Raw genomic sequence first — 20,005 nt, forward strand, 5'->3', positions numbered from 1 at the left:
GATATATGCTTCTACCAGCCTTACACCACCAATTTCACTCCAAATGTCTCCTTAGAGGTATAGACCATATACAGGAAGCTGTCCTCATCCTTCCAGCTCTCATACACTTCTGAGATGGGCATGGAGACATTCACCATGCTGTGGCCATTCACCAGCAGAAAGAAGGCCTGATTGGCCTTCAACTGCAGGCCCTGTCAGTTGACATGATCTGGTACAAGGAACTTGATTTTATCCAGTACATGGAACTGCTTCTCACCCTTGAATCTTCCCATTATCACCAGGATTTTGGTAGGATGCTGCTCTCAGATAAGTCACATATCTTCTACTCTGTTCAAAGTTTCCTTACTGCTTGAAGTTCTTCTCTGATGGCATGGCAGGGTGGGGGGCAGTTTGGTGATGACTCTGAGAGGCCTGGCTCTGGAGGCCATGATGGCAGAGTCTCAGGCTCTGGTGACAGCCACTTCCCCTTGGCTTCCTGCATTTTTTAAAAAATATTCACAGCTTTTACCAGGCACTGCATGACTGTCTCTCACTTTTCCCTTTTTTGTTTGGGCATGCTTAGTTTCTCCTTCAGTTACATTTTTCTAATATAGGGCTTGAAGAATATGTATGATCTGTCCCAATCTTATAGTAAGGCCTTCCCACTTTCTATCATTTGGAAATTGTACATGAGTATTTTTGGGTAAATGTTCTGTTAGGTAAACTTCAGTATCAGATGGAGTAACTGGCTCCTCACTATCAGAACAGAAGGCATCATGTGGTATATGAGAGCAGCAAGGTTCCACAGCTGTCTGATCCCTACATAGAGAGAAGGAGTCAGCATCTTCATTTTCAGATTCCTTAGCAGATGTACTGCCCTGAAACAGGTGGCTTCTGAGAACTTACCCCAAAAGTACAAGCAATGAAACAAGAAATAGATAAATGGGACCTCCTCAAAATTGGATAGTACAATAATAAAAATGTGCTATCAAAAAATATTGCAAATGTTCCACACCAATATAAGGTGTTTGCGATAAGACAGTGTATGAGAATCTTATATTTCATGCATATTTTCCTATAAACCTAAAACTTCTCTAATAAAGAAAAAAAGTTTTAGAAATTTGCAAAGAAGATTAAAAAACAGCCAGAAAGGATATGAAAAGATGCTCAATATCACTAGCCATTAGGGAAATGCAAACAAAACTACAATGAAATACCATTTCACATCCACTATAATGGCTACTATTAACAAAATGCAAAATTACAAGTTTAGGAAAGGATGTGGAGAAATAGGAAAACTCATTGATTTCTGGTAGTAATATGAAATGTTACAGCCATTGTGGAAGACAGTTTGGTAGTTCCTCAGAAAGCTAAGTATATAATTGCCATATGACCTGGCAATCACACACTTAGGTATATACCCAGAAGAATTGAAATCATATACAGAGATGTTTGTACACTGTTGTTCATAGTGTCATTGTTCACAATTGCCAAAAGATGAAAGCAACCCATAAGTCCATCAACTGATGAATGGGTAAACAAAATAATCACACCATGGAATATTATTCAGCCATAAAAAGGAATGAAGTTCTGATACAAGTTACAGCATGGATGAACCTTGAAGACATCATGTTGAGTGGAATGAGCCAGACACAAAAGGACAAATATTATATACCCTCACTGAAATGAAGCACTTAGTGTAAGCAAACTCTTAGAGTCAGAATCTAGATTATAGGCTGCTAGGGGATGAGGTGGGGATAGTGAATAAGGAGTCAAGGTTTAAAATTACAGAGTTTCTATGGAGTGATAAAAATATTTTTGTAATGGATGGTGGTGATGGTAGCACAATATTGAAAATCTAATTAAAAGCACTGAAATATATATCTGAATGTGGTCAAAGGGGTAAAAGTTAGGTTATATATTTGGTACTAGTATAAATTAAAAAAAAATCCATGGAACCACACAACACAAAGATTGTAAACTAAGTTAAACCATGACCTAAAGTTAATAGCACAATTGTAAAATTTTGCTTTCATTAATTGCAACAAATGTACTACAGCAATGCAAGGTATTAATAATAGAGATGTATATGGGAATCCTGTATTTCATGCATGATTGTTCTGTAAACCCACAAATCCTCTAATAAAAAAATGTACATAACTACTGATAAGGTAGGACTTTTTATGCCATTTTACCATTTATTCTTCTTAAGTCTCATACATTTTTTTCCTCAATTCTCCCATTAATCCATACTTTTATATTTTTTTGTATTATAGCATAATGAGTCCCTTCTTATTCATTTCTGGATATATTTTTCATATATTTTGCTTTTGGTTACAATAGGGTTAAATTTTCACATCTGAAATATATAACAATCATTTTATTTGACACCAACTTGAATTAAATAGCATACACATACACTGTTCCTATACCCTTCAATCCCCCTACTTACACACTCATTACAAAGTATATCTTTGTACATTGCACGTCCAAAATAATATATTTCCATAGATTTATCATTGCTTTTATGCATTTGCATTTTAGCACCTGTAAGAAGTAATAAATAGAGTTACATCTTTCAAAATACAACACATTAGCACTGGAATTTAAAATAACTCATACGGTCACCTTTACCAGAAGTTTTTAATTTCTTTATGCTGAACTACTGTCTAATGTCTTTTCCTTTTAATCTGAAGTACTTCATTTAGCATTGCCTATAGGGCACGTTTAGTGGTAACGAACTCCCCCATGTTGTGTTTATGTGGAAATGTCTTAATCCCTCCATCTTTAAGAAAAATGTGTCTCACCAGATTTAAAATTCTTAGTTGGCAATAGTTTTCTTTTAGCACATTGAGTACTTAAACCCACTGCCTTCTCATCTCCACTGTTTCTGATGAGAGATGGGAACTTAATCTGGTTGGGAGTTTTTGTACATAATATGTTGCTTTTCCCTTGCAGCTTTTAGATCTCTCTTCTTATTCTTTACATTAAACACTTTGATCAGTATATGATGGCATATTTCTTTTCATATTTATCCTCTTTGGTGTTCTCTGTGCTTCTTGGATGTGCATAGTCAGCTGTTTTGCCAAGTTCGGCCGGTTTTCTGTCATTTTTTTTTTTGGATATTTCCTCTGTCCCTTTCTCTCTTTCTTCTCCTTCTGGGGCTCCCATAATGCATATATTAGTATGCTTGATGGTGGCAGACAGGTCTCATAGGCTATTTTCACTTTTAAAATTTCTGTGATCTTTATGCTCCTCAGCCTGACTCATTTCAATCGTCTTTTCCTCTAGTTTACTGATTCTTTCTTCTGCCAGCTCCAATCCACTGTTGAAACCCTCCTGGGATTTCATTTCAGTTATTTTTGTCTTCAACTTCAGTAGTTCTGTTTGGTTCCTTTAAAAAGTTCTATCTCTTTATTAAGATTCTCATATTGTTCATTGCTTTCCTGATATCCTTTTGTTCTTTCTCCTTTTTTCCTTCATCATGTGAGCATACTGAAGATCACATTTTTAAATTAAATTCAGTTTTATTGAGATATATTCACATGACACAAACTCATCCATGGTGTACAATCAACTGTTCACAGTACCATCATATAGTTATGCATTCATCACCCCAATTTACATTTGAACATTTTCCTTACACCAGAAAGAATGAGTAAGAATAAAAAATAAAAGTAAAAAGGAACATTCCCCCATTCCCCCCTAATTTTCATTTAGTTTTTGTCCCCATTTTTCTACTCATTCTTCCATACACTGGATAAAGGGAGTGCAATCCACAAGGTTTTCACAATCACACTGTCACCCCTTGTAAGCTACATTGTTACACAATTGTCACCAAGAGTCAAGGCTCCTGAGTTGGAGTTTAATAAATTCAGGTATTTACTTCTAGCTATTCCAATGCATTAAAACCTAAAAAGGGTTATCTACATAGTGCATAAGAATGTCCACCAGAGTGACCTCTCAACTCCATTTGAAATCTCTCACCCACTGAAACTTTATTTTGTTTCATTTCACATCCCCCTTTTGGACAAGAAGATGTTCTCAGTCCCATGATACCAGGTCCATATTCATCCCCAGGAGTCAGAGCCTGCATTGCCAGGGAGATTCACACCCATGCGGGTCAGGTCTCACATATGGGGGAGGGCAGTGAGTTCACCTGCCAAATTGGCTTAGCTAGAGAGAGAGGGTCACATACAAGCAACAAAGAGGGAGATATTCTTAGGCATAAGTATAAGCAGGTTTAGTCCCTCCTTTGTAGCAATGAGCTTCATAAGGGCAAGCCCCAAGATAGAGGGCTCAGCATACCAAGCTCTCAGGCACTCTGTTAAGAGCTTTGCATGTGGTATTTCATTGAATCCTCAAAATAAACCTATAAAATAAGTACTATTATACCATTTCACTGATGAAGAAACAGATTCAGAAAGGTTAAGTCACTTACCTAGGGTCATGTAGATAGTAAGTGACCAAGCCAGGATCCAATCTCAAGTTTGTTTGATGCTAGAGTCCAAGATCTTAGCCATTACTTTCATTTTACAGGACAAAGTTTCTAAGGCCCAGAGAGAGGAAGTGACTTTACCGAACTCATTGACAAAATTGGGTGATCAATTTGGGACTAGAACCCAGAAATCTAGTGCACATCTGTGATATCTACTCTGCCTCATCAGTTTGTTGACAGCAGGGTAGACTGGAAAGCATGGCAGACTGAGCCTTGACTCTTGCCTACTGGCTGTGTGCTACTTTGGTAATCACTTAACTTTGCTGCACTTCAATGTCCTCATTTATAAAATAGAAATCAGAATCCCTGCCCTGACCCATAAATCTGTTATGAAAAGCTAAATGGGATAACAGGTATGAAAATGCTCTGTAAGCAGCAAAGGGTCATTTTACAGTCCCAAGGACCCAGTGAACACTTAATGCCACTTATTATCAATAATTCCTTGCTGGAATGCTGCTGACAATGAAAACTGAAATCTTATGCCAAGGTCTGCCTCTGGCACCAGTAAAGGGAGCAATAATCACTGGCCTACCCTACCTTTCCAGGGACTGAAAGATAAACTTGGAAAAAAATTGCTTTAAAAAAAGGAGGAGGGCCAGACAGAAAGCAATGATATAAATTCTGAGAGAAGTGGTGGAATCAATATAAATGACTATTCCCTTCACAACCTCAATGAGAGATAGCTCTGCCCAAAGGCTTCATTTTGTGTTTACAGTTGAAGACAATTGATTTACCAGATTGGAAAATGAATTTGAATTGGGAGTAGAGATTAAGTTCCTCCAGCTCTTGTCATTTTTAAAGTTTCTACCACCACCAGAAAGCAACATGCATACTAAAACCCCTTCCCCTCCCAGGAAGGTGAATATTTATGGTAAACCATGTAGAGAAATACAGGGCCCTAAGTCTCCATGGGTTCTCCCTCTCCCAACAAGAATTTAGCAGGGAGAAGACTAGAAACAATGGTTTTGCAAAAACACTTTGCACTGATTTGCAGACTATGTAAGCAAATTTTTCCCTTGTTAGGGAAAAAAAGAATAAACCATCTGTAGCTACAAGTAAACACAGTCCCCAAAGGATTCAGGACCAATTTTCAATTAAGGGTGATAAATGCAGTTTTCTTAATTTTCCTGCTTAGTTCCCAAAGAGCCTCAACTTCCAAAACTCATCTCTCATCAGAGACAATGTTTTCAGAACTCCCAGGCTGTGGCATTGAAGAACAGTTGGAGCATCAATTCTCAGGCCATTGGACTCATGGTTTCAGGCAAAACAATTCCACATTTTCTTAAAGGGCAGTTAGTTGACAAGTTCATTTGATCTTCCCAAACCCCAGAGAGTTGGGCAAAGCAGATATTATTTATATTTCACAAATAAGGAAGTAGATACAGGGGAATGATTTGCCAGAGGAGGCAGAGACAATCTAGGTGTTCTGACTTCCAGCCAGGGACTTTCCATGAAACATCATAGCTGCCTAATTTAACCCTCCTCACTGCCCCAGAGCTCTGAAGCCCTCAAGCACACTCTCCCTTTCCCCCTATTAAATAAGGAAAGAAATTAATGCCAATCATTTGCCCTGAAATGTATTTTCATTTTTTTTTCTGGTGGTGATGCCTCACCTCAAAGGCATCAATTGAATGGTGTAATTTCAAGTTATTTGTAAGCCAAGTGATAAGGAATCTGAGTAGAGGGACCTTTGTTGCCTCAGAAAAGATCCCATCATATAGGCCAGGTAAGACCTGCCATGTTTATAGTAGGAAATAGCAACCTTGCAGCATTGCAACCTCTGGCTTCAGTGTTTGGAGAGATTGGACAATGTTCTTAACTGAACCAGGACACATTTCAGTTTGTTCTTTTATGATGAATCATTATACCCAGTCCAGGCCATATTCCAGGACCAATGAGCTGGGAAGGGCCCTAGAAATCTCTTTTTTTCTATCATCTCCCTTCATGGTACAGGTGGCAAACATGAGCCCAGCCAGGGCAGAAGGTTATGTGACCCCAGATGACAAAGAGCAAGAATGTAAGGGTTTTGAGTAAGGCCTGCTACATCTCATAAAGGAAGGATGGGGGGTAGGTGTCTGGGATTCAGTATTGTTTGTAACAGCAAAAAAAGTTGGTAACAACACTCTTCAGTCCCTAGGAACACTGAAGAATGTTTAACACAAGCTTTACAGATGGTAGGACAGGAACATCATCTCCATCTATAAAGGGGTTGTGCTAGTTTGGATGTATTATGTCTCCCAAAATGCCATGTTCTTTGATGCAATCTTGTGGAGGCAGATGTATTTAATGTTGACTAGATTGGAATCCTTTGATTGAGTGTTTCCATGGAGATGTGACTCAATCAACTGTGAGTGAAACATTTGATTGGATAATTTCCATGGAGGTGTTACCCTGCCCATTCAGAGTGGGTGTTAATTGGATCACTGGAGTACTTTAGAAAGAGCCACACAGGCCTGGATGCTTGCTACAGCCAAGAGGGACACTTTGAAGAATGGACAGTAGCTGAGAGAGGAAGTGGAGTTTATAGAGACATTTTGGAGATGGTCTTTGAAAGCAGACTTTTGCTCCAGAAAAACTAAGAGAAGACAACCACCCCAAGAACAATTGAGAGTGACATTTTGGAGAGAAGCTGAAGCCTAGAGAGGAAAGTCCTGGGAGAAACACATTTTGAAACCAGAACTCCAGAGGAGATGCCAGCCATGTGCCTTCCCAGCTAACAGAGGTTTTCTGGACACCATTGGCCATCCTCCAGTGAAGGTACCCAACTGTTGATGCATTACCTTGGACACTTTATGGCCTTAAGACAGTAGCTGTGGAACCAAATAAAACCCCTTTTATAAAAGCCAATCCATTTATGGTGTTTTGCATTCCAGCAGCATTAGCAAACTAAAACAGGGGTCAATGTTTATTTAATGCTTAATATATCACTATCAAATGCATGATTTACACAGTGACTTCTTAATACAGAATCACTGATCCAACAGAGGTGGGGGTAGTAAATACACACCATCTGTTCATAGAATGTTAGAGCCTTAAAAATCATCTAATCCAACTTTCCTTTCTTTATTTTATAAATGGGGAAACTGAGGCATGAAGAAGGGCCTAAGTTCAGGTAGCTAGTTAGTGACAGTGTCAGAACTCTGTTCTTCTGATTCCCAAACCAACACTTTCCTCACCATATCACACCATTTTACAAAAGTGGGTAAACAAGTCTCATAGAAAGTAACTGCCTGGTCCAAAGTCACATAGCTTGTCTGCACTAAAGCCAGGACAAAATTCCAAGTCTCATTTCACCACTCCTGTAGAACAGTGATGATAATAAAAATAAGAATAGAAATGCTAGTTGTTATTTACTGAGTGTTTACTATGTGTCAGGAATTGTGCTAAATAGTTTATATGTACTATCTCTTTTAATCTTTACAACAATCTTATGAGGTATATAGTACTATAGCCTTCATTTTATAGATGAGGAAATCAAGACTCAGAGGCTTTGTCCAAAGCACATCTGGGATTCATATCCAGCTCTGACTCCAAAGCCTGGAAAGAATTCTCTCTTCTACAAATGGTGCTGGGAAAACAGAATCTCTATTTGTAAGAAAAGGAGGATTCCAACCTCACACCTTATACAAAAATCAACTGGAAATGGATTGAAGAACTAAATATAAGATGTAGAACAATAAAGGTCCTGGAAGAAATTATAGGGAAGCATCTTCAGGACCTTGTGTTAGGCAATGGTTTCTAAGAATTACACCCTAAGCACAAGCAACAAAAGAAAAAGCAGGTAAATGGGACCACCTCAGAATTTTAAACATTGCTCCTAAAAGTACTTTATCACGAAAGTAAAATGATAACCTACTTGATGGGAGAAAATATTTGGAAAAGACATATAGAAAAAGTTTTAATATCTAGAATATATAAAGAAATCCTACAACTTAACAGTAAAAAGATAAGCAACCACATTTTAAAATGAGCAAAAGACATGAACAGTCTTCTCTCCAAAGAAGATATACCAATGGCCAGAAAGCACATGAAAAGATGCTCAACCTCATTAGCCATCAGGGACATGTAAATCAAAACCACAAAGAGATACCATCATGCACCCATTAGAATTGCTGTTACTTAAAGAAAATGAAAATAACATTTGGTGGAGAGGATGTGGAGAAATAGGAACACTCATTCATTGCTGATGGCAATGTAAAATTGTGCATCCTTGGTGGAAGAAAATTTGGCAGTTCCTCAGAAAGCTAAGTAAAGAACTATCATATGAGGAAGCAAGATGGCAGCATAGAGAAGAGTGGAATTTAGTTAGTCCCATGGAACAACGAATGAACAAGCAGAAACAGCTAGGAAATAATTTGGAATAACTGCTGGGGGATAACTGTGACTGTCCACACATCATACACCAACCTGGATTGGGAGGAATGCCTGAGATCACAGCATAAAATCTGTAAGTTAAAACTGCATAACTGTGCTGAGAGCCACCTCCCCTTATGGCAGGCTTAGCTGTAAAACCTCACTGTGGTAGAAAGAAACACTCTCCTAGCAAGCAAATATAGCTCAACTGAGCTCCAGCTGGGGTTTTAGTTTACAAATGTGGACTGCTGAATACAAGCTACAAACTCCCAACAAGCAGACAGAGGCTTTTAGTAATGACTGACCTTAAAGAACCAGAAGACTCATCTGTCTGGGATGGGGGAGCCCAGAAGACCAGGTGTTACCTCCAGCTGATGAGTGAAACTGGGGGATCATGTACTGGCTCTAAAAGGGGGTTTTCTGTCCCTTTTTCTTTCTCAACCTGAGGGGCTCAGAAGAGAGAACCACAATCATTTTCAGTTCACAGAGCTCTGACCCAGACAGGGGTGGAGATAACAGAGTCAGAGAGACAATTTAAATGCAGATGATAACTCCCTAGGGGGTGTATCTTCCCTAAGAGTAAGGAGGTGGTAACCATATTTCCCTTCAAGAACCAGACCCCAGAGCCTGGGTGAAAAGAGTCAAAACAGAAACTGAATGGGCCACATCTTCTTACACCAGTTGGGAGTGACAGGCTGACAGGTGCCACCTGCTGGGCAGGTTAGGAAAAGTATAGCAACTGGAGACCTCACAGAAAAGTCTGTCATTCTTCTAAGATACACCCTGAATATAACCACATTCTGAGACCTGAACCCATTCTGGTCTAGGAAAATCTGACTGGGGTAACCAAGGAAACCAGATGCCTAGACAACAGAAAACTGCTATCTATACTAGGAAAAACAAAGATATCACAGTCAAAGGAACAAACTTACACTTCAGTCAAGATACAGTTGAGATATTGTTTCACTTTAATGAGATAATCTATTAAATGTTTTCAAAGAAATATGCTAAATCAAATAAAAAACCAAATAAACAAGTTCAGGGAAGATATAACAAGAGATGAGGGGTATAAAGGAAACACTGGGGGAACATAAGTTAGAAATTGAAAGTTTAAAAAAACAACTGGCAGAATCTATGGAAATGAAAGGCACAACACAAGAGATGAAAAACACAATGGAGTCATACAACAGCAGATCTCAAGTGGCAGAAGAAAACACTCAGGAACTGGAGAACAAGACACCTGAAAACTTACACACAAAAGAACTGACAGGGAAAAGAATGGACAAATATGAGAAATGTCTTAAGGAATTGAATGACAACATGCAGTGCATAAATGTACATGTCATGGGTGTCCCAGAAGAAGAAAAGGGAAAAGAGGCAGAAGCAATAATAGAGGAAATAATCAATGAAAATTTCCCATCTCTTATGAAAGACATAAAATTACAGATCCAAGAAGCACAGCATATTCCAAACAGAATAGGTATGAATAGATCTATGCCAAGACACTTGACAATCAGATTATCAAACATCAAAGACAAAGAGAGAATCCTGAAAGCAGCAACAGAAAAGGGATCCATCACATACAAAGGAAGCTTGATAAGACTATGTGTGGATTTCTCAGTAGAAACCATGGAGGCAAGAAGGAAATGGTGTGATATATTTAAGGTAGTGAAAGAGAAAAACCACAAACCAGAATCCTATATTTTGCAAAACTGTCCTTCAAATAACTCTGGACTTCATCTCTTAGCTTGGCATCTCCAAATGTCCCTCTTTCCATTCTAAGCTTCTCCAAGCATCTCTAAGCATCTCTGTCAGCTCCCAAACATCTCTAAAAGTCTCTTTCAGCTGCTCAGAAGCCCTTCTGTCTGAGAGCTCTTATAGGACTCCAGTGCTTTAAGATCCACCCTGAATTGGCAGAATCCATATTTCCATTGGAAATAATATGAACAAAGATCTCACCTACTGTTTACTGAGTCATATCTCCATGGAATCACTCAGTCAAAAGACTAATGTTGGCCCTCACAAGATTTCATTAAAGAACATGGCTTTTGGGGACATAATATATACAAACCAGCACATTCTATCCCCTGGATGCCAAAAAGACATGTGTTTTCCATATACAAAATATACTCATTCCATCACAATATCACAAAAGCTGAAATCATTTCAGTAACAATAGGTAAGTACAAGATCTGATCAAAATCAGTTACAGATGTGGTCTGACCTAAGGCAAAATTCCCCTCTGGCTGTGGACATGTGAAACTTAGAACAGGTTATCTGCTGCCAATATACAAAGGAGGGACAGTCATAGGATAAATATTCCCATTGTCATAGGAAGAAATTGGAAGGAAATCAAGGGTCAAAGTTCCAAAACAGATCCTAAAACCCACAGGGTATACTTTGTTAAATTTCAAAGTCTGAGAGAGTCATTCTATAAATGACATTTTATCCTTGGGTTTTCAGAGAGCAGGAGTTCTACTGTTCCAAAGGCCTTGGTGGCAGCCCATTTCTCTCCAAATGCTGGGGTGGGTGTTCCTACATAAACACATATTGCAGAGACCACCTTCTTCTCAGCCTCACCTTCCTCAAGCATTGGGATACCACCTGGACTCTGCCTGTCCAGGGCAAAGCTCTCCCCTCTCTGAACAGCAGGGCAGTGGTCAGGCTCTCTCCAATCCTCAGGGTATGTCCTCCACCCCCTCTGAGGCCTGGGACTGCAGCATTCTTCTTGAGCACTGGGCAGAAGGCCCACACTCTGCCTCTGAGGCAAACTCACCCTTACCGTGTTCAAGGGTTGCTCTGCTCTTCTTGCCCAAGATTTCTTGAGTTCAGACCTTGGCTTCCATGGTCCTGCCTTCTCTGAAGAAAATTGTCCTTCAGTCTTTCCCTTTTCTGTCCCTTTTAGTCCAGACTGGCAGTGGTTCCATGCATACAGATTTCTCAAAAATATTTGTTGGCTTGGCATCTAGCATACAGGGGTCAAAACCATCAGACAATAGGACTTTCCATGAATCCTTTCTGGATAACTCCATCTCCAATCCTGACCTGTACTGAGATGCCTGGCTGGTTCCAGATTTCATTAAATCCTCATGTGGATTTCCCTTTCTGGAAGACCAGAGTTTTCCAGACCATCCATTTTTGATTTCTTTGTACCTAAGAGTTCAGTTCTCAGCTTATCTCTTTCCTCTCACATTTTGCTATAAGCTACCAGGAGAAACTAGGCTGCATTTTCCATATTTTGTTTGGAGGTCCCTTCAGCTAAGTATCCCAGCTCATTGCTTTCAAATTCTGCCTTCCATCTGACTCTAGGACTCAATTTTTCCAAATTCTCCGCCACCTTAAAACAAAGATAGCCTTTCTTCTGGTTGGCAATGACACATTCATCATTTCTGTTTAAGGCCTCATTGGAAGTATCTTTAGAAACCATATTTTTACCAACAGTCTCTTCAAAGCAGTCTAGGCCTTTTCTATCAAGCTCCTCACAATTCTTCCAGAATCTTCCCCTTATCCATTTAAAAAGCTGTTCTAACATGTTTGGTATTTGCAAACTCAGCAGCAGCACCACAGTCCTCTTGTACGAAAATCTGTTCCAGTTTGCTAATGCTGCCATTATGCAAATACCAGAAATGGATTGGCTTTTATAAAGAGGGTACATTTGGTTACATACTTACAGTCCTAAGTCCATAATAATGTCCAAACTAAGGCATCAACAAGAGGATACCTTCACTGAGGAAAGGCTGATGGCATCCAGAGCACCTCTGTCAGCTAGAAAGGCACATGGCTGGAATCTGCTGGTACTTTGCTCCTAGATTGTGTTTCAAAATGGTTTCTCCAAAATGTGCCTGTGTGTCTCAGTTCCTCCCTCTCAGCTCCTGTGCATCCTTGCATCTTTCTCACAGGGCATTTCTCTCTAAACATCTAGGGGTCCTCTCTTAGCTTTTCCAGGGCAAATTCTGGACTTCATCTCTTAGCTTAGCATCTCCAAACATCCTTTTGTCTATACTAAGCATCTTCCAAGCCTCTCTAAGCATCTCTCTCAGCTCCCAAGTGTATCTCCAAAAGTATCTCTTAGCTGCTGTGAGCTCCTTCTGTTTGTGTGCTCTTTTCTAGGACTCTAGTGATTTCATTAATATCTGCCCTGAATGGGTGGGGCCTATATTTCCATGGAAATAATTTAATCAGAGGTTCCACCCTAATCAATAGACTAATCACTCTGCCTCCCAAGATTGCATTAGAGAACATGGCTTTTGGGGAACATAATATATCCAAACCACCACAGGAATGGACAGAGGTTGTTAATAGGATTATAAGGATCAGTGCTACATTGTAGGCAAACATGTTTGAAATGATTTGTTCAGAGGTTTGTATCCCACTCATGCTTGCATGATCTACTTCTAAGGTGTGACATGGTTACAAAGAGTTAACAGTATAACTGTATATGGGAAAAACTACATATTGCATATAACAGACTATATTTAATAGGAATACCTTCCCAGTACTACACTAATACTAGAGATAAACAAGTAGATGCTGATAAGAGCTTTTGGGTGTTTTGGATTATGATAATTGTTTAAAATTAAGAGTGATGATTGTACAATTAAGTCAATATAATGTGAGGCATCAATAGTTTATCTTGGACATAATATGTTTTATATGAAATTATGAACCCCATTCTTAATAAATCAAGCCCTTAATATTGAGGCTTTCCCTTGTGAAACTTATGGCTGTACAGGAGAGGCTAAGCCTACCTATAATTATGCCTAAGAATCACCACCACAGAACCTCATTTGTTGCTCAGATGTGGCCTTTCTCTCTCTAAGCCCAACTTCAAATAAATTCATTACTCTCCACCCTGCATGGGACATAACTCCCAGGGGAGTGAATCTCCTTGGTGATGTGGAACATATCTCCCAGAAATGAGCCTAGCCCTGACATTGAGGGATAGAGAATGCCTTTTGACTAACAGGCAGAAAAGAAAGGTAACAAAATAAGGTTTCATTGTCTAAGAGATTTCAAGTATAGTAAAGAGACTATCCTGGAGGTTGCTCAAATGCAAGCTCTACCTAGATGTTCCAAATGCCAACAGTATGTCAGCCCTAATCAACATTATTAGTAAAGAACACCTAGATCCCTATTTGAAACTCTATAAGTGTTTCACCTACTAAGTTTACTTTTCAGAAACTTAAATCCCCCAGAGTTTTCTACACCTGATTATTCCCAAAACTCAGAGGCAACAGCCTCTCCAAGAACATCAACCAGGTGCATCTCCCTTCCCCATAATATTGGCACCCCTTTCCAATATGAACAAGTTAGGTTGGTCACTGCCCAAATATCTCTGAATATTGAGTCAGTGATCAAATGAGAGAGAGGGGTAGCAACTGACAAGATAGGATTTAACAAAGGATTATGAATCTTCATATAAATAGTTTTTTTTAAGTTTCTAGGGTACTAGAATAGCTAGAGGGAAATAACTGACATGGTGGAACTGTAACATCCTTCCAAATTTTCCCTATAGCTACTTGTTAAATTATTCTTTGAAAGTTATCACATTTCTGTATATATGTTATATTTCACAATAAGGAAATAACTGAAATTGTGGAACTGTAAGCCATTACTTGTTAAATTTTACTTTGAAAGTTATCACTTTTTTGCATATAGGATTTATTTTGCAAAGGAAAATCTTAAGAAAGAAAAATACATAAAGAAATGAAGTAAAAAACAATGAATATCAATGTAAAACATCACATTAACAAATTGAAAGGGAAAAATCACATCATCATCTCAATAGATACTGAAAAAGCATTCAACAAAATTCATCATTTTCTGATAAAAGCATTTCAAAAAGTAGGAATCAAAGGAAATTTCCTAAATATGATAAAGGACCTATATGGAAAACCCACAGCCAGCTTTATACTCAATGGTGAGAGACTGAATGCTTTCCCCTTAAGATCAGGAATGAGATAAAGATGCCCACTGTCACCACTATTATTCAACATTGTGCTAGATGTTCTAGTTAGAGCAATTAGGGAAGGAAAAGAAATAAAAGATATCCAATTCAGACAAGAAGTGGTGAAACTTTCCTTATTTGCATATCCTGAGAAATTGATGGCAAAGCTTCTTGGGCAAATAAACAAATTCAGCAAAGTGGTGGGATCTAAGATTAATGTGCAAAAATCTGTAATGTATCTATACACTAATAATGACCTAATTGAGGAGGAAATTAAGAAAAAAATTTCATTCACTATAGCAACTGAAAGAATCAGGAATCCAGGAATAAATTTACCCAAGGATGTAAAGGATGTCTACACAGAAAATGACAAAACTTGCTAAAAGGAATCAAAGAAGACCTAAATAGGTGAAAAGACATTCTGTGTTCATGGATATGAAGGCTAAATATTGTTAAGATGTCATTTGTATCCAAATTGATCTACAGAAGCAATGCAATACCAATCGTAATTTGAGCATCCTAATTTGCATACTTGGAAATGCTTTTTATTAAAAATATTTGTTAGGGAAAGGGGCCTCAAATTGCCAAAAACATCCTAAACGGGACTTACACTTCCTGGCCTTAAAACTTCTTATAAAGCCACAGTGGTCAAAACAGCAAGGTTTTAGCACAAAAATAGACATATTGTTCAAGGGAATTGAATTGAGTGTTTGGAAATAGACCACCAGGTCTATGGTCCATAGATTTATTATTATTTTTTTTAAATTAATTTTATTGAGATATATTCACACACCATGCAGTCATAAAAAACAAATTGTACATTTGATTGTTCACAGTACCATTACATAGTTGTGCATTCATCACCAAAATCAATCCCTGACACCTTCATTACCACACACACAAAAATAGCAAGAATAATAATTAAAGTGAAAAAGAGCAATTAAAGTAAAAAAGAACACTGGGTGCCTTTGTTTGTTTGCTTGTTTCCTTCCCCCATTTTTCTACTCATCCATCCATAAATTAGACAAAGGGGAGTGTGGTCCATATGGCTTTCCCAATCACATTGTCACCCCTCATAAGCTACATTTTGATACAATAATCTTCAAGATTCATGAGTTCTGAGTTGTAGTTTGATAGTTTCAGGTATCCACTGCCAGCTACCCCAATTCATTAGAACCTAAAAAGGGTTGCCTATATTGTGCATAAGAGTGTCCACCAGAGTGACCTCTCCGCTCATTTTGGAATCTCTCTGCCACTGAGGCTTATTTCATTTCCTTTCACTTCCCCCTTTTGGTCAAGAAGATGTTTTCCATCCCATGATGCCAGGTCTACATTCCTCTCCAGGAGTCATATTTCACATTTCCAGGGAGATTAACTCCCCCAGGTGTCTGATCCCACATAGAGGGGAGGGCAGTGATTTCACCTGCCAAGTTGGCTTAGCTAGAGAGAGGGCCATATCTGAGCAACAAAGAGGCATTTGGGAGGAGGCTCTTAGGCACAATTATAGGGAGGCCTAGCCTCTCCTTTGCAGCAACAGTCTTCCCAAGGGCAAATCCTGTGGTAGAGGGCTCAACCCATCAACCACCAGTCCCCTATGTCTGTGAGCACATTAGCAACCATCGAGGTGGGGAAGCCCAAAACCCCTGTATTCCCCACCAGCTCCTCAAGGGGGATCTGCATATTTTTTTCCTTGTTTGTTTGTTTTTTAATTAACTCCTTTTTGAAAAACAACTATATAAAAAATAAAAAAAAATTAAAAAATTTAAAAAAACAAACAATAAAAAAACATTTCAAAGAGACCATAACAAGGGAGTAAGAAAAAGACAACTAACCTAAAATAACTACTTTACTTCCAACATGTTCCTACTCTACCCCAAGAAAGTAACCTAATATAGCAACATTTCTGTGAACTTGTTCCTACTATACCCATCAGAAATTAACTGACCATAGTCATTCTTGGGCACTCCCAGAATGTTAAATTTACCCACGATAGCTTATCTGTTCTTATTGGATTATCGTTCCACCTTCCTTAATTGCTCTCTATCACTAGCTCCCCTACATTCTACATTATAAACCATTTGTTTTACATTTTTCAATGTTCACATTAGTGGAAGCAGATAATATTTCTCTTTTTGTGCCTGGCTTATTTCGCTCAGCATTATGTCTTCAAGGTTCATCTATGTTGTCATATGTTTAATGACATCATTCCTTCTTACTGCCACGTAGTATTCCATCGTGTGTATATACCACATTTTATTTATCCACTCATCTGTTGAAGGACATTTGGGTTGTTTCCATCTCTTGGCAATTGTGAATAATGCTGCTATGAACATTGGCATGCAGATATCTCTTCGTGTCACTGCTTTCAGATCTTCCAGATATATACCGAGAAGTGCAATCACTGGATTGAAGGGTAAATCTATATCTAGTTTTCTAAGGAACTGCCAGGCTGACTTTCAGAGTGGCTGAACCATTATACAGTCCCACCAACAATGAATAAGAGTTCCAATTTCTCCACATCCTCTCTAGCATTTGTAGTTTCCTGTTTGTTTAATGGCAGCCATTCTAATCGGTGTGAGATGGTATCTCATTGTGGTCTTAATTTGCATCTCTCTAATACCTAGTGAAGCTGAACATTTTTTCATGTGTTTCTTGGCCATTTGTATTTCCTCTTCAGAGAACTGTCTTTTCATATCTTTTGCCCATTTTATAATTGGTTCTGTTTATACTATTGTCATTGAGTTGTAGGATTTCTTTATATGTGCAAGATAGTCTTTTGTCAGATACATGGCTTCCAAAAATTTTTTCCCATTGAGTTGCCTGCCTCTTTACCTTTTTTGACAAATTCCTTTGAGGTACAGAAATTTCTAAGCTTGAGGAGTTCCCATTTATCTATTTTTTCTTTTGTTGCTTGTGCTTTGGGTGTAAAGTCTGGGAAGTGGTCGCCTAATAACAGGGTCTTGAAGATGTTTCCCTACATTGTCTTCTAGGAGTTTTATGATACTGTCTTTTATATTGAGATCTTTGATTCATTTTGAGTTAATTTTTGCATAGAGTTTGAGGTAGGGGTTCTCTTTCATTCGTTTGGATATGGATATCCAACTCTCCCAGCCCCATTTGTTGAAAAGACCTTTATGACCCAGTTCAGTGACTTTGGGGGCCTTATCCAAGATCATTCAGCCATAGATCTGGGGGTCTATCTCTGAATTCTCAATTCCATTCGATTGATCAGTATGTCTATCTTTGTGCCAGTATCATGCTGTTATGACAACTGCGGCTTTATAATAAGCTTCAAAGTCAGGGAGTGTAAGTCCTCTCACTTTGTTTTTCTTTTTTACCGTGCCTTTAGCAACTCAAGGCATCTTACCTTTCCAAATAAATTTGATAACTAGCTTTTCCAAGTCTGTAAAGTAGGTTCTTGGAATTTTGATTGGGATTGCATTGAATCTGTAGATGAATTTGGGTAGAACTGACATCTTAATGACATTTAGCCTTCCTATCCATGAACATGGAATATTTTTCCATCTTTTAAGGTCCCCTTCTATTTCTTTTAGTAGATTTATGTAGTTTTCTTTGTATAGGTCTTTTACATCTTTGGTTAAGTTTATTCCTAGGTACTTGATTTTTTTAGTTGTTATTGAAAATGGTACCTTTTTCTTGAGTGTCTCTTCAGTGTGTTCATTTCTAGCATATAGAAACATTACTGACTTATGTGCATTAATCTTGTATCCCGCTACTTTGCTAAATTTGTTTATTAGCTCTAGTAGCTGTATCATTGATTTCTCAGGGTTTTCCAGATATAAGATCATATCATCTGCAAACAATGACAGTTTTACTTCTTCCTTTCCAGTTTGGAAGCCTTTTATTTCTTTGTCTTGCCAGATTGCCCTGGCTAGCACTTCCAGCACAATGTTGAATAACAGTCGTGATAGTACGCATCCTTGTCTTGTTCCTGATCTTAGAGGGACGGCTTTCAGTCTCTTACCAATGAGTACTATGCTGGCTGTGGGTTTTTCATATATGCTCTTTATCATATTGAGGACGTTTCCTTCATGTCCTACCTTTTAAGCTGTTTTTATCAAAAAGGGATGTTGGATTTTGTCAAATGCTTTTTCAGCATCTATTGAGAGGATCATTTGATTTTTCTCTTGATTTAATATGTTGTAATACATTGGTTGATTTTCTTATGTTGAGCCATCCTTGCATGCCTGGAGTGAACCCATTTGGTCATGATGCATGATTTTTTTCATGTGTATTTAGATTCAATTTGCAAGTATTTTGTTGAGAATTTTTGTGTCTATATTCATGAGGGAGATTGGCTGGTAGTTTTCCTTTTTTGTAGCATCTTTGCCTGGTTTTGGTATTAGATTGATGTTAGCTTCATAAAATGAGTTAGGTAGTGTTCCATTTTCTTCAATGTTTTGAAAGAGTTTAAGTAAGATTGGTGTCAGTTCTTTTTGGAAAGTTTGGTAGAATTCCCCTGTGAAGCCACCTGCCCCTGGGCATTTATTTGTGGGAAGCTTTCTGATGAATGATTGGATATCTTTCCTTGTGATTAGTTGGTTGAGGTCTTCTGTTTCTTCTCTGGTCAGTCTAGGTTGTTCATATGTTTCCAGGAAATTGTCCGTTTCCTCTACATTGTCCAGTTTGTTGGCATACAGTTGTTCATAGTATCCTCTTATAGTTTTTTTTTTAATTTCTTCAGGATCCACAGTAATGTCAGCTTTCTCATTCACTATTTTGTTTATAAGGGTCTCCTCTCTTTTTGATTTTGTCAGCCTAGCTAGGGGCTTGTCAGTCTTGTTGATCTTCTCAAAGAATGAAATTTTGGTGTTATTTATCCTCTCTATTGTGTTTTTTTTTTTTTTTTTTGTTCTCTATGTCATTTATTTCTGCTTTAATCCTTGTTATTTCTTTTCTTCTACTTGGTTTAGATTGGTTTGTTGTTCATTGTCTAGCTTCTTCATTTGCTCCATTGGTTCTTTGATTTTGGCTCTTTCTTCCTTTTTAACATGTGCATTTAGTGTTATAAATTTCCCCCTCAGTACCGCTTTTGCTGCATCCTATAGGTTTTGGTATGTTGTGTTCTCATTTTCATTCATCTCTATATATTTATCAATTTCTCTTGCTGTTTCTTCTTTAACCCACTGATTGTTTAGGATCATGTTGTGTAACTTCCAGGTATTTGTGAATTTTCTAAGTCTCTGATGGCTATTGACTTCTAATTG

The 20,005-nt window shown here is 38.2% G+C and overlaps 1 pseudogene; it reads right to left on the minus strand.

Moving 5' to 3' along the window:
- Window positions 1–20: 20 nt before the first annotated feature.
- Window positions 21–372, minus strand: LOC119523580 (annotated as a pseudogene).
- Window positions 373–20,005: the final 19,633 nt, after the last annotated feature.

This window comes from Choloepus didactylus, chromosome X (assembly GCF_015220235.1).
Source record: "Choloepus didactylus isolate mChoDid1 chromosome X, mChoDid1.pri, whole genome shotgun sequence".
NCBI lineage: Eukaryota > Metazoa > Chordata > Mammalia > Pilosa > Megalonychidae > Choloepus > Choloepus didactylus.